General features: G+C 44.6%; 1 long non-coding RNA gene across 1 annotated transcript; it reads left to right on the forward strand.

The window, feature by feature from the left end:
• The first annotated feature begins 369 nt into the window (after positions 1-369).
• On the forward strand, positions 370-24,568 carry LOC132405978 (uncharacterized). The gene is made up of 3 exons (XR_009516021.1): positions 370-408; positions 6,098-6,186; positions 24,455-24,568. It is a non-coding gene; the product is annotated as an uncharacterized LOC132405978 (long non-coding RNA).

Genomic DNA, 24,568 nt, shown 5'->3' on the forward strand with positions numbered 1-24,568 from the left:
TAGTCTCACCTACCAGTGGAAACAACTTCCCTGCCTCTATCTTATCTATCCTTCATAATTTTATATGTTTCTATAAGATCTACAAATCTTATTGATATCTTTCCTGTAGGTAGGTGACCAAAACTGCACACAATACTCCAAATTAGGCCTCACCGAAGCCTTATCCAACTTCAACATAATATCCCATCTCCTGTACTCAATACTTTGATTTGTGAAGGCCAAAAGCTTTCTTAATGACCCTGTCTACCTGTGACGCCAACAGAAATTAATTTCTATATTTTCAGTTGATGAGGTCAGGTGATTTGGAGAGGTCAAAAGATTTACGATGGTAACTGTGACTCTCTGGTTTTCTCTTGGTCTAGGATGCAGTGAAGACCACACCTTCAGGGTCCCAAACAGTCTCTCCAGGTGAGGCAACACTTCACCTGTAACTCTGCTGGGGTCGCCATTCAAAGATTCAAATAACATTTATTATCAAAGAATGCATAAATTATACAAGCTTGCCTATGGAGTCTGGCGCTTCCAATCCAGCCTCCATGTTGGTGAGACCTCTTGTAAATTGGGGGAACTGCTTCATTGAGCACCTGCACTCTATCCGCCTAAAGCAGAACTTCCCAATGGCCATACATTTTGTTTCCGGTTCCCATTCCTCTTCCAACATCAGTCAATGGCCTCCTCTTGTGCCACAAAGAGGCCACCCTCAGGGTGCAGCAGCAATACCTTTTAATCCATCTGGATAGTCTCCAACCTGTTGGCATGAATATCGATTTCTCCTTCCAGTTAAAAAAAATTGCCTCCCCCTCCCCTGTTGTTCTATTCCCCACTCTGGGCTCTTACCTCTTCTCCTGACCTTCCTGCAAGTAGGAAGGAACTTAAGAATGAAATTAGGAGAGTCAGAAAGGGCCATGAGAAGGCCTTGGTGAGCAGGATTAAGGAAAACCTCAAGGTATTCTACAAGTATGTGAAGAGCAAGAGAATAGGACCAATCAAGTGTGACAGTGGAAAAGTGTGTATGAAACCGGAGGAGATAACAGAGGTACTTAATGAATACTTTGCTTCAGTATTCACTATGGAAAAGGACCTAGGGATGACTTACAGCGGACTGAAAAGCTTGAGCATAATAGACATTAAGAAAGAAGATGTGCTGGAGCTTTTGGAAAGCATCAAGTTGGATAAGTCACCGGGACCGGACAAGATCTACCCCAGGCTACTATGGGAGGCAAGCGGGGAAATTGCTGAGCCTCTGGTGATGACCTTTGCATCATCAGTGGGGATGGGAGAGGTTCCAGAGGATTGAGGGGTTGCAGATGTTGTTCCCTTATTCAAGAAAGGGAGTAGAGATAGCCCGAGAAATTATAGACCAGTGAGTCTTACTTCAGTGGTTGATAAGTTGATGAAGACGATCCTGAGAGACAGGATTTATGAACATTCGGAGAGGTATAATATTGTTAGGAATAGTCAGCACGGCTTTGTCAAAGGTAGGTCATACGTTATGAGCCTGATTTAATTTTTTGAGGATGTGACTAAACACATTGATGAAGGTAGAGTAGTAGATGTAGCGTGTATGGATTTCAGCAAGGCATTTGATAAGGTACCCCATGTAAGGCTTATTGAGAAAGTAAGGAGGCATGGGATCCCAGGGGACCTTGTTTTGTGGATCAAGAATTGGCTTGCCCACAGAAGGCAAAGAGTGGTTGTAGACAGGTCATATTCTGCATGGAGGTCGGTGACCAGTGCTGTGCCTCAGGAATCTGTTCATCGACTCCTTCTGTTTGTGATTTTTATAAACGACCTGGATGAGGAAATGAAGGGATGGGTTCGTAAATTTGCTGATGACACAAAGGTTGGAGGTGTTGTGGATAGTGTGGAGGACTGTCAGAGGTTACAGCGGGACATTGATAGGATGCAAAACTGGACTGAGAAGTGGCAGATGGAGTTCAACCCAGATAAGTGTGAGGTGGTTCATTTTAACAGGTCAAATATGGTGGCAGAATATAGTATTAATGGCAAGACTCTTGGCTGTGGAGGATCAGAGGGATCTTGGGTTCCGAGTCCATAGGACACTCAAAGCAGCTGCGCAGGTTGACTCTGTGGTTAAGAAGGCATATGGTTCATTGGCATTCATCAACCGTGGAATTCAGTTCAAGAGCCGAGAAGCAACATTACAGCTTCATAGGACCCTGGTCAGATCCTACTTGGAGTACTGTGCTCAGTTCTGGTCGCCTCACTACAGGAAGGATGTGGAAACTATAGAAAGGGTGCAGAGAAGACTTACAAGGATGTTGCGTGGATTGGGGAGCATGCCTTATGAGAATCAGCTGAGTAAACTTGGCCTTTTCTCCTTGGAGTGACGGAGGATGAGAGGTGACCTGATAGAGATGTATAAGATGATGAGAGCCATTGATCGTGTGGATAGTCAGAGGCTTTTTCCCAGGGCTGAAATGGCTAACATGAGAGGGCATAGTTTTAAGGTGCTTGGTAATTGGTACAGAGATGTCAGGGTTAAGTTTTTTACACAGAGAGTGGTGAGTGCTTGGAATGGGCTGCCGGCAACGGTGGTGGAGGAGGATATGATAGGGTGTTTTAAGAGACTCCTGGATAGGTACATGGAGCTTAGAAAAATAGAGGGCTATGGGTAACCCTAGGTAATTTCTAAAGTAAGTACATGTTCGGCACAGCATTGTGGGCTGAAGAGCCTGTATTGTGCTGTAATTTTTCTGTGTTTCTACAACTTCCCTCCTTCTCCTCTTTCTCCAATGGTCCATTCCCCTCTCCTAAAAGACTCCTTGCTCTCCAGCCCCTTGCCTTTCCCACCTACCTGGCTTCACCTATCACCTTCTAGATATCCTCCCTCCCCTCTTCCACCCACCAAACTTTTTATTATGGCATCTTCCCCATTCTCTTCCAGTCCTGATGAAGGGTCTCAGCCCAAAACATCAACTGTTTGTTCAGTTCCATAAATGCTGCCTGACCTACTGAGTTCCTCCAGCATTTTGGGTGTGTGGTCATGTCTGCTGTGCCTCTAGATGGATGGAGTCAAAGGGAGACAGGCTGCTGATGAAAGACTGAAAGTCGGCGGTGGACAGCTATTAGACCTTTATGTAGTTACCAGCAAAACGAGGAACTGTAAGAAATAGCCATGAACTCCTTTCTCAACACTCCCCTTCCTTCTTTACTGGCTATCTCAGCTCTCAGTCCAAATGAAGGGTTTCAACCCGAAACATTGACAACTAATTTCTCCCCTCCCTCCAACCCCCATAGATGCTGCTTAACCTGCTAAGTTCCTCCCGTAAGAAATGGAATGGGCTTCTGAGGACAGGAAAAGGCTTCATTCTTTCTCTAAAGATGCTTATTATCTCTTTTTCACCCATGATTTTAAATTCAGGGCTGTATTTGAGGTTATTGTAAGCAAAACACAAACTTTCCAGAATCCGCAAAAACTTAAAGAACTCTTTGGGCATCAAGAATCATTTGACCATTTGTTCATAAGCTGGTGATAATAAACAGTAAATTTTCATAATCAAAGATAGCTTGATTACAGTTCAAAGTACACTTGTTATCGAAGTATGTATACAGTATATAATTCTGAGATATGTCTTCTCCAGACATCCAGGAAACAAAAAAGAAAACCATGGAAGCCATTCAAAGAAAATCATCACCCCTGCCCCACACACAAAAATCAAACCTCTCGAATGGCAACAAGAACCCCCCACTGAGCAAAAACAAATCACACATACAGCAACAGAATGTCAAACCCCACCATGCCCAAAAAATAAATCACGCAAATGGCAATTTATTTGCATGTTGCCTTTTACATGTTACTGAGCCATATTCTAATGTTTATTGTATAAATATTGGGGTGTTTGGGGTGTCCAGGGAGAGGTGGTCCTCTGGTGAAGGGGATTGTCGTGTCAATGCTGGGGCAGTTCACTCACTTTTGGTCCCCACCGGATGCTCAGCTCTCACCTGTGGCTCCGAGTAGCCGTTTGCATGCGACAGGTGAACTAAACCTATTGAGGGTAGCCAGTGGGCTTCATACCTCAGTGACATGGGCACTTGCTTGTCCTAGCATGTGACGTCATCTCCGGCAGACTGAGTGGATGAGATCCGACGGCCAGGAAGGTGGTACTGCAATGCTCCGTGGAGGGCGAAGGGCATGTCAAGGCATAGATGGCCATCCACTGCAAACAAAGAAGACCCCAGTTTGTGACGCTTGTTTGTACCAGTGGACCCGGATTTCTGAGGTGGAGAGAGTGGAACTGTTCCAGTGCAATGGCTTTTCCACTTTAAAAACTCGCCTGCACAGGCCTCGTGTTTCTGCAGGCCATGATGGACAACCAACATGTACATATTCTGAATGCATAAATTCAGACCATATATAACCATATAACAATTATAGCACGGAAACAGGCCATCTCAGCCCTTCTAGTCCGCGCCGAACGCTTACTCTCACCTAGTCCCACTGGCCCGCACTCAGCCCATAACCCTCCATTCCTTTCCTGTCCATATACCTATCCAATTTTACTTTAAATGACAATACGGAACCTGCCTCTACCACTTCTACTGGAAGCTCATTCCACACAGCTACCACTCTCTGAGTAAAGAAGTTTCCCCTTGTGTTACCTCTAAACTTTTGCCCCCAACTCTCAACTCATGTCCTCTTGTTTGAATCTCCCCTACGCTCAATGGAAAAAGCCTATCCACGTCAACACTATCTATCCCCCTCATAATTTTAAATACCTCTATCAAGTCCCCCCTCAACCTTCTATGCTCCAAAGAATAAAGACCTAACTTGTTCAACCTTTCTCTGTAACTTAGGTGCTGAAACCCAGGTAACATTCTAGTAAATCTCCTCTGTACTCTCTCTATTTTTTTGAAATCTTTCCTATAATTCAGTGACCAGAACTGTACACAATACTCCAAATTTGGCCTGACCAATGCCTTGTACAATTATAACATTACATCCCAACTCCTATACTCAATGCTTTGATTTATAAAGGCCAGCATACCAAAAGCTCTCTTCACCACCCTATCCACACGAGATTCCACCTTCAGGGAGCTATGCACCATTATTCCTTACTAAACTGAATGGAATGGTGCAGAATTTACTGTAATAGTAATTCATCCTGAAGGACAACAGGAATATAATGGCAAGAATGTGAGCAGGAGGCTGGTGATACATGTTTTGACATTGCTTATAAACCTGGCATGCTATTCAGCTAATCCACAGCTAATTAGCTGGTGCAAACTCCCTTGCTGAAATCTGCGCCAGATTCAATATTAAAAATAGTCACTGAATCATACTCTCTTGGTGGTAAAAAATCTCAACAACTCACTTCTATGTCATCATTTCAGGGAAGCTCTTAACATGTGGAAAGATTTTCAGAGGAGTTATCCAACAAGGTGACTAAATCCTTACTTTCCTGTGGTGTCCAGGGCCAGCAATGTGGAGGAGTTGGAGGTTAGGCCTCTGCTCCGCACTGTCCAGTTCAGTGGACGTGGGATGAAGGACATACACAGTCCAGGCTTCTGCCCTGAGCTCGAAGGCCATGTGAGCATCAGGCACAAGGGCCGGTGTTGGCACACCTGGTGTTTGCCTGGGTTTAGGGTCCCATGATCGTCTAGTCTGGGGGCTTGATGCCAAAGGTCGATTGGAACTCCGGAAGCTGGGTCCCGATGCATAACACAAAGTTATGCATTTCACTGTAAGTTTCAGTGTACACATGATAAATAGATGAATGAGAATCTGATAAGATATACGCACATCAAAGTTCAAAGTAAATTTACTATCAAAGTACATATATGTCACCATATACAACCCTGTGATTTATTTTCTTATGGGCATAGAATGTTCTGGCATCTTTGAAGAACTGTTTTGTATTGTAAGGGGGGGATCTCTTGTTCTTCCTCGCTTAGCAACTGCCTCCTTGCCAGGTACCCAGCTCTTCATCTGGGCGGTGAATTTCAGGGATGCTCACATCTATCTCCCGAATGTTCTGTTCTCTCAATACCCTTGGCTCAATAAATCTGCGGAAAATGTGACATTAAAATATGTACTTATATTATCGTGGAGTAATTTCTTTTTATTCTATTACAGCTTTAAGCAAGTCTACAGGGAGTTTGGCCTCATCACGTAGGACATCAACAGAGCAGCTCCTTAGCAGCTAGCCAGCTAGTTTAACTAAGGTTAGCTATGCTAATGAATGAATGACACCTGTTAAACTCACCTCAACATATCTTTTATATTTTAACCTGCTGCGGGCAATAGAAAAGTCACTGCTGCAAACAGTGCAGTGAGCAACACTGTCATTATTTTTGACCCCTGTTAGGCAGGGGTACATTTTAGTGTAGTCTGGGATGAAGTATGTTTTATATTTTCTTTTTTTTTTGGAACACTCTGCCATGGCTGTGCAGGACACTAAACTGATCTGATGGAAAGTGAAAGAGAGAGAGGTTGACTGTAAAGCCCGCCCACAGAGAAAACTGATAGGTCTACTTAGCACAAAGAGAGACCAATCAGGATGGTCCCTCTTGCTCTCTCTCTCTCTCTCTCTCTCTCTCTCTCTCTCTCTCTCTCTCTCCCTCTCTATTTCCTTCTCCCTCTAAAAAAAATCCGATTTCCGGGATATTGTACAAAATTTGCAGGCATCAGGGAGCCGCTATCAATATGCGGGAGACTCCTGGAGCTTCCGGGAGAGGTGGGATGTCTGGTGTCATGAAATTTAGCAGACCAGGCAGCATCTGTGGAAATGAGTGAACAGTTGACGTTTCAGACCAAGCTATCGCATCAAGTCCCCATGAAGGGTCCCTGGCCAAAACATCAACTGTTTGCTCTTTTCCATAGATGCTGACTGGCCTGCTGAGTTCCTCCGGCATTGTGTGTATGCTTGGATTTCCAGCATCTGCAGATTTACTCATATCCTGAAATTTGTTGTCTTTGCAGCAGCAATACAATGTAATACATATTAATAGAGAAAAATGTGAATTGAAGTGTATATCAAATAGGTAAATAAGTAATGCAAAAGTTACAATTTTAAAAAGTAGTGAGGTAGTGTTCATATGTTCAACATCCATTCAGAAATTGGATGGCAGAGGGGAAGAAGCTGTTCCTGAATCACTGAGTGTGTGTCTTCAGGCTTCTGTACCTCCTTCCTGATGGTAACAATGAGAAAAGGGCATGCCCTGGGCAAAGGGGGGCCTTAATGATGGATGTTGCCTTTCTGAGGCATCGCTCCTTGAAGATGTCCTTGATGCTACAGAGGCTAGTGCCCGTAACTGAGCAAAGTTCACATCTCGCTGCAGCTTATTTCAATTTTTGCAGTAGCTCCCCCCACCCTCCCACCACCCCTATACCAGACAGTGATGCAGCCAGTTAGAATGGTCTCCGCAGTACATCTGTAGAAATTTGTGAGTTTAATGTGGTTGCAAAAAGAAAAACAGAATGCAGCCACAGAGAAGGTACAGTGCAATTTAATACATTAGGTTGAAAGGAGGAGAAGAAGAATAGCCCGTAACTCAGCAGTGGAGTTATCGGAGCACCGTCATGACGGTCTTTCCGTAGCAAGCTATTCTTGTTTTTACGAGGCCGTGTTGCTAGCTCGACACTCAACCTGCTTTGGATTCGAACACGGGAACCTTTGCTCTGGAGTCCGGCGCTGATATTATTGCGCCACCAAGCAGGACACTAAATCGGAAGATTAGTTTTATTTGTCACACGTACATCGAAACATACAGCAAAGTGTTATTTGTGTCAAATCAAATCAGCGAGGATTGTCTGCACGTGTCGCTACATTTTCAGCACCAGTATAACATTCCACTGACCCTAACTGTGCGTCCTTGGAATGTGGGAGGCCACTGCAGCACAGGGAGGAAACCCACGAGGTCATGGGGAGAACGTACAAACTCCTTAGAGACGGCAGCAGGAATTGAACTGTGATCGTGCAGCTGGTGGCACGACAGTGTTGCACTAACCTCCACACCACTGTTCCACCCCACGTCAAGCTGATCATTAAAGTTCACACGTAGTCAAGAAAGCAGCTGGAATAAAGCCTAGGCCCACATTCTCAAAGGAATACGTGAAATGGAAGCTGTCTTTAGTAAAGCAATCCGTAGCCATCATAAATAAGTGTTTCCCTCTCTCCCGAGACTGAAGCTCCTTTCTGAGCCGGCCGTTGTGATGATGTTTCTGCCAAACCATGTGGGAGGTGTTTTCATTTTCCTGAAGTACTTTCTGAACTGCGAGTGTTCGGTTCTTCCTGCCACTCATGGAGTAACGCTTCGTAAACAAAAGAAAGTATGGGACAAACGCAATAAGCTAGGAAGGAGATTGGAATTGGTTTATTATTTGGTTCAAAATTCAAATGCATTTATTATCAAAGTATGTGTACATTATCCAACCTTGAGATTTGTCTTTTAACAGGCAGTCATAAGACTGAAAAGAGCGCATTAAAAAAAGACTGTCAAACTCCCCATGTGCAGAGAGAGAAAAAAACCAAATCACGCAAGCAATAAACACAAGCTAACAGCGTTCTGAACTGAAGTCCACAGAGAGATAGTCTGTCCCCAGACCCTCAGTTCAGCACAGAGTGGAGCAGTGAGCTGGACTGGCCTGTCCCTCGCCTTGGACCCCGACACCCTGTCCTTTTCAATCTGGCCTGGTGCCTGAACTAACGTACAATTATCTGGTTCAGTCATTTCGATACGCTCCGGGGCCTGGATCCCAACTTGTCTATTCGGCCTGTCCCCAACTTTGCATCTTGGCCCAGTGCTTAAATCAGTCAAACCTCGGGTCTCCCTTGGGTGACGGGCCCACTACCTTGCAACAGTGCCTCCAAGTTCAAAGAGAAGTTACGATGACCGTTTCGCAGAAAAAGAGCGATTTTGTTGTGTTTTTTTCCCACTGCATCATGTGCCATCAGACTGTGAAAAGCTGGTCATGCAACTGACATTGAGGCAGAGCAGGGTAAGACATAACAATCCAGGATAAAGTGTGACAGCTACGGAGAAAGTGCAGTGCAGGTAAACATTAAGGTGCAAAATCATAACGAGATAGATTGTGATGATTTCATCGCAACAGTGCATTGAGGTAGCACGGGGGACCACAGAGTGAAGTGTTCCAGCTGCAGCGGAAAAGCAGACAGTAAGATGCAAGATTACGATGAGGTAGATTGTGAGGTTAAGACTCCACGTTTTGGTTTGAGACTGAGGGAGTTGAGGGGAAATGACTGGTATGGCGAGGTGAGTGGGATGGGGTTGAAGAATGAATCAATCACAGACAAAAGCCCCACCCCCACCATTGTGTTTTGTAGCTTCAAAACGTTGAAGTAATTCAAAGGAAGACATGGGAGTCAGGAATAAATAACTTCGTGTTTACTTTAAGTTATGGTGGTGCACGTATCACATGGTGGTACGAGGGGTGATTGATAAGTTTGTGGCCTAAGGTAGAAGGAGATGAGTTATTAACTTCAAAGTTTCTGCATAATCGCTCAAAGAGTTGACCTGCATGTGCATGTAACGAGAGCTGTGTAACTCATCTCCTTCTACCAGAGATCACAAATTTATCAATCGCCCACCTGTGGACACTTTCTGGAGGTCCAAGATCCATATGCTCCACGACCGCTGGACAAAGTGTGTAAGTGTAGGAGGAGACTATGTTGAAAAATAAATGTGCTAGGTTTTCTAAAATTGACTCCTTCTACCTTAGGCCATGAACTTATCAATCACCCCTCATATGATAACATGCAATTACCATATTTTTTAGAATTTATTTATATATATATATGCACACACATGATTACTCAAATATTATTGAAACATTAAATACACAACAGCCGCCATTGAGCACAGTTACACGGAGCACTGTCGCAGGAAAGCTTTTGATAAAGCTTCCAGAAAGCTATTAATAAAGTCCCACATAGGAGATTAGTGGGCAAAATTAGGGCACGTGGTATTGGGGGCAGAGTACTGACATGGATTGAAAATTGGCTGGCTGACAGGAAACAAAGAGTAGTGATTAACGGGTCCCTTTCAGAATAGCAGGCTGTGACCAGTGGGGTACTGCAAGGTTAGGTACTGGGACCGCAGCTGTTTACAATATACATTAATGATTTAGATGAAGGGATTAAAAGTAACATTAGCAAATTTGCTGATGACACAAAGCTGGGTGGCAGTGTGAAATGTCAGGAAGATGTTATGAGAATGCAGGGTGACTTGGACAGGTTGGGTGAGTGGGCAAATGTTTGGCAGATGCAGTTTAATGTGGATAAATGTGAGGTTATCCACTTTGGTGGCAAGAACAGGAAGGCAGATTACTATCTAAATGGAGTCAAGTTAGGAAAAGGGGAAGTACTATGAGATCTAGGTGTTCTTGTACATCAGTCAATGAAAGCAAGCATGCAGGTACAACAGGCAGTGAAGAAAGCTAATGGCATGCTGGCCTTTATAACAAGAAGAATTGAGTATAGGAGTAAAGAGGTCCTTCTGCAGCTGTACAGGGCCCTGGTGAGACCCCACCTGGAGTATTGTGTGCAGTTTTGGTCTCCAAATTTGAGGAAGGACATTCTTGCTATTGATGGAGTGCAGCGTAGGTTCACAAGGTTAATTCCTGGAATGGTGGGACTGTCATATGTTGAAAGATTGGAGCGACTGGGCTTGTATACACTGGAATTTAGAAGGATGAGAGGGGATCTGATTGAAACATATAAGATTATTAAGGGATTGGACACACTGGAGGCAGGAAGCATGTTCCCGCTGATGGGTGAGTCCAGGCCACTGTTTAAGAATAAAGGGTAGGCCATTTAGAACAGAGATGCAGAAAAACTTTTTCACCCAGAGAGTGGTGGATATGTGGAATGCTCTGCCGCAGAAGGCAGTGGAGGCCAAGTCTCTGGATGCATTCAAGAGAGAGTTAGATAGAGCTCTTATAGACAGTGGGGTCAAGGGATATAGGGAGAGGGCAGGAACGGGGTACTGATTGTGTATGATCAGCCATGATCACAGTGAATGGTGGTGCTGGCTAGAAGGGCCGAATGGCCTACTCCTGCACCTATTGTCTATTGAAAGCAGCTTCCATCATCAAGAGCCCCCAGCATCTAGACTTTGCTGCTGCATCAGGAATCTCTGGACTCCGTCAGGATGAGACCTTTCATCAGGACTAAGATATCTTTGCTGTTCTCTCCACCTCTCTCTGCATTTTATAATAGTTTTCACACATTTTTATTTTATTTTTATTTTGAGATACAGCATGGGCCCTTCCAGCCCAACAAGTCCATGCCGCCAGTTAAGTTCAGATTGAATTATTATCAAAGTACATATATGGCACCATATCCAAGCCTGGATTCATTTTCTATGTAGCCTGCAGAACGTCGCCGTGGTTCACTGATGCCATCATGGTAATTACACCATGTGATCTACTCACCCATAAGTCTTTGGACTGTGGGAGGAAAGCAGAGCACCAGGAGGAAACCCACGCGGTCATGGGGAGAACGTAGAAACTCCTTACAGAAAGCAGCGGTGAGAATTGAACTCGGCTCGCTGGTACTGTAAAGCGTTGTGGTAACTGCTACGCAAGGTGGTCGGAGAGGCAAAAAGGACACAGAATGCAAATATAGTGTTAGACAAAGAGTAGTGCGGGTAGGTAAGTTAGATGCAAGAGCCGTGACACTGGCGATGTAAAATGTTACGCTAACCACTCCGCTATCATGCCACCCCAACAAAGCACGATTTACTTGAAAACATTAATTCTGTTTCTCTCTTCCCAGATCCTGCCAAACCTGCTGAGTCTTTCCAGCACTTTATGTTTACACTTCATTTTTCTTCTGTTATATCATCGAAGTAGGCCTTTAGGCCCATCGACCATCTATCACCTCTTTGTAGATGCAGCTAGTCCCATTTCCCCAAACGTTCACTGTTGCTTTGTTTATTTTTTCAAATCATCAAACGTTTATCCATTTCCATTTTTAAAAAAAACACAAATGTACATCCCCAACACTTCCAAAAGTGCAGATCAGATCTCTTTTACGATACGCACGCGACCACGCCAGCTTCCGGGATTCAGCCGCTCGAACTCTCCGGAATATGGATAGCTGGTGCAGACCCTTTGAAGACTCAGGCCCACCGCACTTCTTGGCAGCCATGTTTTGGCACCAAGATTCTAATATTTTAACAGCTCCTGAACTTAGGTTCAGTGCTGAATCATCAGCTCAGCTTTAGGTTCTGGTCTGGCATCTCGTTTAGAAACCTGTCCTCATCTCAGTCTTGTATCGTGTCTCCATTCTAGACTTGGATATTCCAGCACTTGGATCCTAACTGTCCTCGCCCACTGTTCTTGTCACAGTTTCCCCCCATTGACCTGATATAAAGATTTTTGTACAGGTCTGCCCTCAAACTTCCCTGCTTCAAGGAGCAAAACTCCACACACTATCCCCTACCGTTGTAATGGAATCGTGTCCTGTACTCACTGGAGTTTAGAAGAATGAGAGGTAATCTCATTGAAACCTATTGAATATTGAAACGTGTAGATAGAGTGGATGTGGAGTGGATCTTTCCTGTAGCGGGTGAATCTACAGTAAGGCCAGAAGAATAGAGGGACATCTAGAACAGAGATGAAAAGGAATTTCTAGAGTGGTGAACCTGTGGAATTCATTGCCACAGACGGCTGTGAAGGCCAAGTCATTGGGTATGTTTAAAGTAGAGATTGATAGGTTCCTGGTTAGTCAGAGTGTCAAAGGTTACGGGGCGACAGCTGGAGAATGGGGGTTGAGAGGGATAATAAATCAGCCATGATGGAATGGCAAAGCAGATTTGATGGGCTGAATGGCCTGCTTTGGCTCCTGTGTATTATGTCTAATGGTCTTTATCACTGGAGTCCAGACAAATTTGAAGACAATATGAAAACAGATGGAAGAGCAGGTAGCGTTGAGGAAACAGGGAGTCTGCGTAAGGGCTGAGACTGATTAGGACAACGGGCAAAGAAGTGGTAGACGGAATAAGTTGTGGTCTATGCTCTCTTGAAGATGAACTGCATGGAATGACCTCTTATAAAGCTGAATTTAACAACATTTTTGTGAAATATGACGACTTGGTGCGAGCCTTGACCCCGACTATCACACCCTGCCTGTCAGTCATGTTGTCGGTACAGGGCAGGGACCAAGACTTGTACACCAACTTCCTGTGGCTAATCGTTTTCCTGCAGCTGGGTCATAAAATCAGCAACGCATGTCATAACCACAGCAGTGACAAGGAATATTTTGCATGTTACAAAACGTAAGTGCATTCTGTTTGCAGTTTTGCCACGCTAGCGTCACAGGTAGGGAGGGTTGTAAAGAGAGCTCCTGGCATGCTGGCCTTCATAAATCAAAGTATGGAGTACAAGAGTTGGGAAGTTGGGTTGAAGTTGTATAAAATGTTTGTGAATTCCATTTAGGAGTATTCTGTGCAGTTCTAGTCACATACCTACAGGAAAGATATTAATAAGATAGAAAGAGTACAGAGAAACTTTACAAGGACGTTGCCAGGACTTGAGGACCTGAGTAACAGGGAAAGGGTGAACAGGCTAACTCTTTATTCCTTAGAGCTTCGGAGAATGAGGGATAGGAGGCAAAATTAGGAGGGGTATAGATAGGGTAAATGCAAGCAGGATTTTTTCACTGAGGCTGGGTGAGACTAGAACTAAAAGTCATGGGTTAAGGGGGAAAGGTGAAATATTTAAGGGAAATATGAGGGGGAACTTCTTCACTCAGGGGCAGTTGAGAGTGTGGAACGAGCTGCCAGAGGAAGTAGTGGATGTGGGTTTAAGAGAAGTTTGGATAGGTACATGGATGGGAGGAGTATGGTCCAGGTGCAGGTCGATGGGACCGCGCAGAACAGACTAGATGGGCCGAAGGGCCTGTTTCTGTGCTGTCGTTATCTATGACTCTCTGACTCTAATATTAAATGTTGATTTGATTATATTAGATTTATGTATATATAAACTCATGCATTTAGTACTTCATGAATAATTAGTCTCAGTTTGAGATTAAACATTTCATTGCACTTCACAACATAATAATTCCACCACTGCAGAGCTTTGAAATCTGTCCCCCTCAGTTGCCAGGAATTCTCAGTAATGAAATAAAACTGAGTGTGAACATCTGTCACACCCCACATACCAGTAACAGTTATGCTCTCTGAGGTGACCTTTTTAATATTAACCCATCTGAACATAGAACATTAGAGGCCCTTTGACCCATGATGTGTCAATCCTTTAACCTACTCCAAAATCGACCTAACCTCTCCCTCCCATGAAATTAAGAGTCTCTTAAATATTCTAAATGTATCTGTCTCCACTGCTACCCCTTGCCACATGTTCCATGCACTCTCCACTTTATGTGTAAAAAGAAACTACCTCTGACATCCCTTATACTTCCCTCCAATCAACTTAAGAATTATGCCTCCTTGTGTCAGCCATTTCAGCCCTGGAAAAAAGACTCTGTCTGTCCTCTCGATCTATGCCTTTTATCAACTTGTACACCATCTCTCAACCTCCTTCTCTCCAAAGAGCAAAGCACTGGCTCGCTCAGCTTCTGCTGATAAGACATGGTCTCCAATTCAGGCTGAATCCCTCCCTAAAGCTTTCATATAATGAGGCGACCAGAGCTGAACACAATACCTCAAGTGTGGATCCTCATCATCACTGTTAAGCGCCATGCCATGTGATGTGAGTGATATTGGTCTTCGTCGGCTGTCCATCGACTTCCGTGTTGACTGTGCTGAGAGTTTAGTCCCTGCAGGCACGTCTATGGACCACAAGACCAGCACTGGATCGGCACTGTCTCCCACAGCTACATGGCTACATGAAGGAAAGAGGAAGCATGGTGGTCAGAAAGATGTGCTCAAGTGCCATATGATGAACACAGACATGAATGTCAACAGCAGGGAGAAAGATGCTTTGGACAGAAAAAGTTGGCGCTGCTTTGTCAAGAAGACAATACCAGCAATCGAGGAGAAAAGGCTGAAGAAATATGAAGCAGGTCATGAACGCAGACATTCAGACAAATCACAAGTGCAACTGATGTGGGAGATTTTGTTCTTACACCATGATTGTCCTTGGAAAAATTTTCTACAGAAGTGTTAACTCATGTGAAAAATATACAAGCTTTCTTACAGTGGACTCCGGAATTGAACTCTGAACTTCAATGCTCCGAGCTGTAATAGTGCCATGCCAACCACTATGCTACCATTTTATCTTGCTTCCATCCCATTCACGTTTGTTTGTTCAATATGTGTCGTGCCAAATGACATGGGCGATTGTGGCAAATTATTACTACAGAGGTGGCTTGCCATTGCCTTCCTCTGGGGATTGTCTTTCCAAGATGGGTGGCCCCAGCCATTATCAATACTCTGGCACCAATGGTTACATAACCAGCACTTGTGATGTGCACCAGCTGCTCATACGACCACCCACCACCCGCTCCCTTGGCTAAACGTGACGCTGATCGGGAGGCTAATCAGCTGCTACACATTGTGACCTGCAGTCTAGCGGAGGGAAGGAACGCTTTACACCTCCTTTGGCAGAGACGTATCTCTGCCCTGCCACCAAAGTGTGGGTATGCTTGGTATAACATGCACAAATAAAACATACAGAAGAAAAACATAAATTATACAAATTATACCAGAAAGGATACATTTAGCACCAAATGTCCTTTATAGTCCAATAAGATCAACATTAATATGCCCCACTTTTGTATCAGCAGCTTTCAATAAGCGTTTTGTTCAAAATTTTACCCACCTCCTTAAATACACCCTGTGGTCCAGCCTGCAAAACGTTCTTTGGTTGAGAATTGCTGAGATTTGACACTCGGGTTGGGTGTAAGTTGGAGCTTGACTGGAGAGCCACGGTAGGTTGCACAATAGTTAGTGCAACGCTGTTACAGCTCGGGCCGTCAGAATTCAATTCTGGCAACGTCTGTAAGGAGTCTGTACATCCTCCCCATGAACGTGCGGGTTTTCTCCGGGTGCTCCGGACTTCTCCCACAGTCCAAAGACACGTCAGTTAGTAGGTCAGTTGGTGGCTGTAAATGGTCTGTATTTGGTGGTTGGCATTCATCTGTCTTGAAGGACAATGGGTGATGATGATCATTATTACGAGCCTGGGCACCAGGTATGGTCCTGCGATGCCCAATCATCAAGATCTCCCTTTTGGCTTCGCCAGTGTAGTCCAAAGGAAAGCTTATGAAGCGATACGTTTGGCACCAGCTTGGCTGCAGGAGCTGCCGGAGGGATGTTCAATGACGTCCAGCCGCCTTAGGGACTCCACTCCGGATTTGCGGTCTGGGTTTACCCACGTAGCTTTCATCTTACCCGAGGCTGCCCACAGGCAGTGGGGCTATTTACCCACAGCTAGGGATTTGGTTCATGAGCACCAGGGTGTGTCCACTCGCCAGTGGGTCTGTGTGCTACGTCTGCAGGGTCCAGACCTCCACCCCATCCTCTGTAATTCAGCCTGAATCCGAAAGGAGTTCAGTTTCCGTGTGTCGCAGGCGAGGAGGCACTGCATGAGGCTTGCTGTTGGAGAGGCTGTGCACTGGCAGGGGGAGACTTACACATTCAGCTCTCCTTTTCATGAGACTGCTGGCCAGCGGCGGAAGCTGAAATTGAGAGCGACCAGCACTACCCACTACACTACTAAGCTAGACGCGTCACAGCAGCCATTTTGACACCTGTCCCGTGATTAGGCAAGGGTTATGTGGGGGGTGGGGGAGGTTGATCTGCGGCACGGTCTGTTGGTCTGTTCTGTACTGTATCTCTAAATAAAACTGAGAAAGACTGTCTGTGTCGAATTAAAGGACTGACCTGGTGTAGATGGCCCAGTGACAGTAACACTACAAACATCCACCAGGCATTCAGAAGACACCAGCTGAGCATTGGGTGCAAAAAGTGGGCACGTGTGAAGCAGAAGTAATTTTGGTCCTGCAAGGGCTCTTGTTTCACCTAGAAGTCAGCCTCTTACTCTGTGGACTTGCACTCCCAACAAAATCACAGTGAAGCTGACAGGAACTTGTTTGACCAATCTTCATACAACATGAAAGGGTGCTAGAGCATCTGCCCAAAAGTTCATAGGGTTCTAATCTGATCTTCATCTTCTGTGAAGCACAGAGTGAGGCCACCGTGGGAAAATATCCCGTCCAGTCACTGCAGAATTGGAAAGTCATCAGAAAGCCCATTTTTATCGAACAGCCCAAGTCAGTGACAGTTTCCAGACAAATTCAGGAAAGATAGGGAAGAATTCCCAGTGTTAGCTTTACAAATGATGCAGTGGTGTCTGTGCTTTGCATGCAAAGATGCCTGACAGAAAACTCTGCTCAAAGAACATCAGTAAGCATCCATCAGTTCCCACACCGGAAAAATTAATGAACTGAGCTGGATTTTCAAGTTCGTTTATTATTTAAAGCGGCAAACTATGAAAATTTACCTTAAGCAGAGCAGCATAGTACATTCCACCATGGACGGTCCCAAGCCCGGCTGTGAAAAGAGCAGGGTGGGGCATGGGACCAGCAACCTCATCCCATAAACCCAGAGTGACAGAAACACCAACAGAAGCTCCAAAGACCTCATCCCTGGGAGCGGAAGGATCTTCACCTAGAAGGCGTATGAAGTCAGGTGGTGTCAGTCACTAACCCTTGGAAGCCACGGGGGAGATCAACCTTCGAGCATCCAGGAGCTCCCAGGACACAGGATGCTGGGGAGCTGCTGTCGGTAGCCGATGCCCTTGTGAGCAGTGTCAGGGGTAACTAGCTAAAACAGTACGTTGCAAACATGCTGATAGGAAGGAACTACCGGAGCCTCAAGTCCCGAGCCACCAGGTTGAGGAACAGTTATTAACCCTCAACCATCAGGCTCCTGAACCAGAGGGGTAAACTTCACTCAATGATGAACTGATTCCACAGCCTATGGACTCTCTTTTAAGGATTCTACATCTTATAGAAACATAGAAACATAGAAAATAGGTGCAGGAGTAGGCCATTCGGCCCTTTGAGCCTGCACCGCCATTCAGTATGATCATGGCTGATCATCCAACTCAGAACCCTGTACCTGCCTTCTCTCCATACCCCCAATCCCTTTAGCCACAAGGGCCATATCTAACTTTTGTTCTCAATATTTAGTGCTTATTCATTACTATTATTTTGTTTTTTTTATATTTACACAGTTGTCTTTTGCACATTGGTTGTTTGTCCATCTTTGTTGTTTGAAGGTTTAATGATTCAATTATTATCAAAGTATACAATCCTGAAATTCTTCTTCTCCAGATAGCCATGAAACCAAGAAGGAAAAGAATGGCAGCACGATCATCAACCCCCAAATCCGCCCTCCCTGCACAAAAGAATTTACAAAAATAGAACAGGCACATCGACCCGCAAATCCCCCTCTCCTGCACACACACAAAAAAACAAGAAAGATTGGGTGAAAACCAGAGAATATATAAAAAAAAGTAACACTGCAAAAAGGTCCATAGTCCATAGTCCAAGTCCATACCCACATCCATATCCAAACGCAGAAAATTTCAGTAGCATTCTCCAGGCACGTCACCAACCTCTCCCCTCTCCGGCAGCAGAGCGAACCCACCAGCGATCAAAAGACAGGCAGCCAGCATTCGCCCTCCGCAGTCGCCTCGATGTTTCAATCTGCCTCATCACCTTAATCAGCAAACAATGGAAGCTTTAATCTGCGAAATGGAGACGAACGTCGGCAGCTGCCCTGTCCCGCAGTCTCCTCACCACAAGGTTCACACTTGCTGCCCCTGCCTCCCGGAATGCACTCAGAGTCTGCAGAGTGCTGGAACACCCAAACTATCTCCAAACTGCATAGGTTCCAGAATCACATTCAAGACAAAAAAAAGATGTGAAAGACATTGATTCAATTTTCTGTATATCCTGCACGTCCTGGGAAGAGGGTATTTCCCAAATGGTAAGGGTCTTTTAATGATGGATGCTGCCTTTTTGAGACACCATCTTTTGAAGATGTCTTCGATGGTGGGAGACTTGTGGAGCAGGCTGAGACTGCAACCTTCTGCAGTCTCTGTTATTGAACCTTAAGGTGTGGGTCTTCAGACTTCCGACCTTTAGCCTGAGCAGCATCGAAAGAGAGCTCAAAATAGATGGCCGAATCCCTGATAATCGATGTCTCCTTCATGAGACATTGCCCCTTGTAATGCCCTCAATGGTAGGGGTGGGGCGGTGGGAGTGTGGTGAACTACATATACCTGTCTGGACATGCCCCCTGCTGACTGCTCCTGTGGCTCCTCCCACAGACCCCTGTATAAAGGCAATTGAGGTCTGAGCCCGGCCTCTCAGTCTCCAGGATGTAGTATGGTGGTCAACCACTGCTTGTTCCTTCTTCCAGTCAATAAAAGCCGATATCTCGCCTTTACGTCTCAGAGTGAGTTATTGATGGTGCATCAGGAAGTGTTACTGCAAAAGATCAAAAAAAGCCGCAGAAAGTTCTGACAGTCAACTCCTCATGGGTACTGGCTTCCATAGCATCCAGGACATCTTTAAGGAGCAATGCCTCAGAAAGGCGTCATTAAGGACGCCCATCACCTAGGATATACCTTGTTCTCATTGCTACCATCAGGGAGAAGGTACAGGAATCTGAAGGCACCCACTCAACGATTCAGGAACAGCTTCTTCTCCCTCTGCCATCAGATTCCTGAATAGACATTGAACTCATGAACTCTGCCTCACTACTTTTATTTTGCCTCTATACACTTACCTCTATGTACTTAGTGCAATTGCAGTTTTTATTATTATGTATTGTTATATACTGCTGCTGCAAAGACAGCAAGTTTCATGACTTATGCCAGTGATATTAAACCTGATTCTGATATGATCTATCTTTGGAGAGGAAAGCGGCAGGAAAAGGTTGTGGAAAAGGAGGGATACCAATGATAGGGAGAACACGAGTGAGGAAAGGGCAGGAGGAGAATGAAAGAATAGTGAGAGTGAGGTCAGAGGTTAAAAAGAGATTAGACTTAGATTTGATTTTTAAACCTGCAATATTTGTGTAGTAGGAAGTTCTTTTTGGTTGGATGGAAGATTTTAATTGCTGCATACATAGTGCCCCTTTTTTGCATACAATTTCCAATCTGCCAGTTTGGTTCTATTGCCATCAAAATTGACAATTCTACAAAGTCACACATCTATTCACTGACATTCCACTTCAGCATTCCAGAGTTAAATGCTTGTTTTTCCCTGTCTCAACCCTTCCCTAAGGCAACACATTCCAATCTTCAAAATCTTAAATATCCTCTAAGTGGATATTTCCTTCAACAGTGACTCCTCATTAATGAAATTTCCCTTTACACACCAACAAAATCCTCTAATGTCTTACCTCTCTATTTCACTGGAAATTACCTTTGCATATCGCACCGCTTTTTGGAGCCACAGTTCATCAACCTTATTGGGTCCCCGTCATTAAGGACCCTCTCCTCCCAGGACATGTCCTCTTCTTATCACTGTCATCGAGGATGCACAGGAGCCTGAAGACACACACTCGATGTTTTAGCAACGGCTTCTTCCCCTCTGCCATCAGATTTATAAACAGTCCATGAACCCGTGAACACTTCCTCACTATTTTGCATGACTTAATTATATTGTTATATCTCTTATAATAACTTACAATAATTTTATTTCTGTATGCTCTGCACTGCAATTTTGCGACATATGTCAATGATAATAAATCTGATTCTGAGTCTAATTCAGATTCAGATTCAGATTCTGATTCAGATTCAGATCCTGATCCTGATCCTGAATCTGATTCTGATTCTGATCCTGATCCTGTATAAACTTGCATGAAAATTGGCATGACATTGTGGGCCGAGTGGCCTCTCCCATGTTGTACTGTTCTATTTTCTATGCTTCGGATCAAAGTTCTGAACTCTGTTGCTCTTTCCACAAACTCCTCCTGACTATTTACAGCATTTTCTGTCTTTATTAATAATATATTTCCTTGATATTTGATATTAATTTTAGCTTCCTGTTTCTTCCTGAAAAGCTCTTTCAAGATTCCTCAGTGGATAATTTTACTGTTGCGGTCACCTACTTATGAGGCCATTCAACCCATCAGAACCATGTCCTCTCCCCACAGAGCAATCCCGTTGCTATCCTCCTTCTGGAGACACAGGAGAGTGCAGACGTTGGAGTCTGGAGCAACGAAGGGCTGGAGGAACTCAATGAATCAAGAAGCATCATAAGCAGATGTCATCTGATGTGATGAGATCCCTCAGGAGATTTTTTTTTTGTCTCCCATCTACTCTCATTTCCCTGTCGCCCAGCAGCTCCTCTCTCACCTTCCTACCAGCTTCTCTTTGAGACTTCTTGGAACTTGCTTACGTCAGAGACACTTCACAGCCTCCAAACGACCTATCATATGTGTCTCACACAACTCACACAAGGTCATGGGGAGAAGGCAGGAGAATGGGGTTGAAAGGGAAAATAAATCCGTCTTGATGGAATAGCTGAGCCGAATGGGCTAATTCTGCTCCTATGTCTTATGGTCTTATACTAGCATATCAGCATTACCAGCATTAGACACTGAAACGTCATCTCAAAACAGGCAGTCATAGACACTAGAGATTCTGCAGATGCTCGAAATCCAGGCAATGCACACAAAACAATGGAGGAATCAGCAGGTCAGGCAGCATCTGTGGAAATGAATAAACAATTTATGTTTCAGGCCAAGACACTTCATCAGGACTGGAAAGGATTGGGGAAGATGACAGAAAAAGGAGGTGGGGGAGGGGAAGGAGAACCTGACAGCATGAATATTGATTTCTCCGCTTGGTAAAAAAAGTGTTTCTCTCCCCCTTCTTCTATTCCCCACTCTGGCTTCTGCTCTCTTCTCACCTGTCTATCACCTCCCCTGGTGCCCCTCCTCCTTCCCATCTCCCCACCTTTTTATTCTATGTTCTATATGCTATGTTCTATGTAAACTCCATGAGGACAACACCCAAGTCCACGACTAAAACTGTGTCACTGGAATCATGAGGCACCAGATCTATCTACTGCACCAGTTGTCCTCCCACCCGTAAGGCAGGACCTCTCACTCTGATGCTTTGAGTTTCACTGTTTTGTTCTGAAGAATATCATCTCCTGATCTCACAACTATCCTCAAAACAGACAGTTTCTCTTGGAAAGAAGCAGGGTTCATGTCAACTATAAATTTTCAGAAATATAACAAACAACAGATGCAAATCAGATTTACAAAATCATCTGCCAAAACGTTGTGCTACAGGAAATTCCCTTGAACGAAGAATTAGGATACTGCCAGCATTACTAATTAGACACCGGAGCCCTGTATAAAAGGGGGCTCTGGTTTAAAATAAGTTTACACAAGGGGGTTTCTAAGACCAAAGGGCACAACCTCAGAATACAAGAATGTGACTTTAGAGCAGAGATGAGGGGGGGATTTCTTTAGCCAGAGGCAGTGAATCTCTGGAATTCATTACCATAGATGGTTGTGGAGGCCAAGTCATTGAGTATATTTAAAGCAGATGTTGAGAAGTTCTTGATTGGTCAGGGTGTCAAAAGTTATGGGGAAAAGGCAGGAGAATGGAGTTGAGAGGGAAAACAAATTAGTCATGATAAAATGGTGGCGCAGACTCTATGGGCTGAATGGCCTAGTTCTGCTCTTATGTCTTAGGGTCTAAGTTTGGTCACAGTCCCTTCAACATAAATGCTTTGTATTGGCTTTGAAGTTGTTCCTTGTACAATTTTGATTTATAGACAATAGACAATAGACAATAGGTGCAGAAGTAGACCATTCAGCCCTTCGAGCCTGCACTGCCATTCTGAGATCATGGCTGATCATCTACTATCAATACCCGGTTCCTGCCTTGTCCCCATATCCCTTGATTCCCCTATCCACAAGATACCTATCTAGCTCCTTCTTGAAAGCATCCAGAGAATTGGCCTCCACTACCTTCCGAGGCAGTGCATTCCAGACCCCCACAACTCTCTGGGAGAAGAAGTTTTTCCTTAACTCTGTCCTAAATGACCTACCCCTTATTCTCAAACAATGCCCTCTGGTACTGGACTCTCCCAGCATCTGGAACATATTTCCTGCCTCTATCTTGTCCAATCCCTTAATAATCTTATATGTTTCAATCAGATCCCCTCTCAATCTCCTTAATTCCAACGTGTACAATCCCAGTCTCTCTAACCTCTCTGTGTAAGACAGTCCTGACATCCCAGGAATTAACCTCGTGAATCTACGCTGCACTTCCTCTACGGCCAGGATGTCCTTCCTTAACCCTGGAGAGCAAAACTGTACACAATACTCCAGGTATGGTCTCACCAGGGCTCTGTACAAATGCAAGAGGATTTCCTTGCTCTTGTACTCAATTCCCTTTGTAATAAAGGCCAACATTCCATTAGCCTTCTTCACTGCCTGCTGCACTTGCTCATTCACCTTCAGTGACTGATGAACAAGGACTCCGAGATCTCTTTGTATTTCTCCCTTACCTAACTTTACACCATTCAGATAATAAACTGCCTTCCTGTTCTTACTCCCAAAATGGATAACCTCACACTTATTCACGTTAAACGTCATCTGCCAAGTATCTGCCCACTCACCCAGCCTACCCAAGTCACCCTGAATTCTCCTAACATCCTCATCACATGTCACACTGCCACCCAGCTTAGTATCATCAGCAAATTTGCTGATGTTATTCTCAATGCCTTCATCTAAATCATTGATGTGAAGGAACAATCATCAGGCAGTTAAGCAGCTCACACCAAGGTAAAACAGAACCAAATCTAGATCTAGGGTCTCGGCCCAAAATGCTGACTCTTCATTCCACACTATAGATGCTGCCTGACCTGCCAAGTTCCTTCAGCATCTTGTGGCTGTTACATAGTTTGCAAGCACATTCCATGCACAATGCAACACCACCTGCACAATATTTGTCTTGAATTTGAATCTCCTTACCACACCAAGATTCAAGATTCAAGATTCAAAAACTTCATTGTCATTCCAACCGTACATCAGCTCTGCAGGGCAGAATGAGACAGCGTTTCCCAGGAGCAGTGCAATCATAACATAACAAACGCAACACTAAATAATAAACACAACAATAAATAGTAAAACACAACAGCCACATGCCAGTTAAAATCAAGTTTTAAGTATCCAGTGCAAGTTAAAAGTGTCCAAAGCAGAGTCAGGTAGAGCAGCTATTTAGCAGCCTGACTGCCTGTGGGAGGAAGCTGTTTAGTAGCCTTGTGGTTTTAGTTTTCATGCTTCTGTAACGTTTACCTGATGGCAGAAGTACCAACAGTTCATGGAGAGGGTGTGAGGGGTCTTTAATGATGTACCATGTCTTCTGGAGGCATCAACTCTGAAAGAGGTCTTGGACAGTGTGGTGAACTACATATACCTGTCTGGACACACCCCCTGCTGACTGCTCCTGTGGCTTCTCCCACAGTCCCCGGTATAAAGGTGATCAAGGCCTGAGCCCGGCCTCTCAGTCTCCAGGATGTAGTATGGTGGTCACTCACTGCTGGTTCCTTCTTCCAGTCAATGAAAGCCGATATCTCGC

This window comes from Hypanus sabinus, chromosome 16 (assembly GCF_030144855.1).
Source record: "Hypanus sabinus isolate sHypSab1 chromosome 16, sHypSab1.hap1, whole genome shotgun sequence".
Lineage (NCBI taxonomy): Eukaryota > Metazoa > Chordata > Chondrichthyes > Myliobatiformes > Dasyatidae > Hypanus > Hypanus sabinus.